The sequence below is a fragment of the Aethalodelphis obliquidens genome, unplaced genomic scaffold (genome assembly GCF_003676395.1).
Source record: "Aethalodelphis obliquidens isolate GAN/ISIS:26980383/991018 unplaced genomic scaffold, ASM367639v1 scaffold69, whole genome shotgun sequence".
Classification (NCBI taxonomy): domain Eukaryota; kingdom Metazoa; phylum Chordata; class Mammalia; order Artiodactyla; family Delphinidae; genus Aethalodelphis; species Aethalodelphis obliquidens.
In genome coordinates, this window is record NW_020838013.1 from 3,143,544 (window position 1) to 3,143,990 (window position 447).

The window sequence follows — 447 nt, forward strand, 5'->3', positions numbered from 1 at the left end:
CGATGCCTCATCGGATCCTGGAGGTGCCCACTGGCTGGTGGGACAGAGAGTCTGGCTTGGGTACAATCGCCCTCCCTAAGCCTTTTCCCCACTGAACACTGCACCCCCTTCATGTCTGTCTGTCGACTTCGTCTTCCAGCTGTCTCCTTATCTCTCAGCTTCCTTGCCTCGGTTTCCCCATCCTCAGCCCCTTCTCAAGCTCTAATCCTTATATAACGCTGGGAGGTGGACTCTATTACCACCCACATTTTAGATTTAAGGACACAGAGGCGCTGAGAGTTTGGGTGACCTGCCAGGGCGCCAAAGCTGGTAACTGGTGGCTCCCAGCCAGCGCGCTCTATCTAGGCCCGGTGGCCAGCCGAGGGGTGGTCTCCCGGCTCCCCTCCGCCCCTGCTCCGCCCCCACAGATCGTAGCCCCGCCCCCGATCCGGCCCCGCCCTCGCCCCG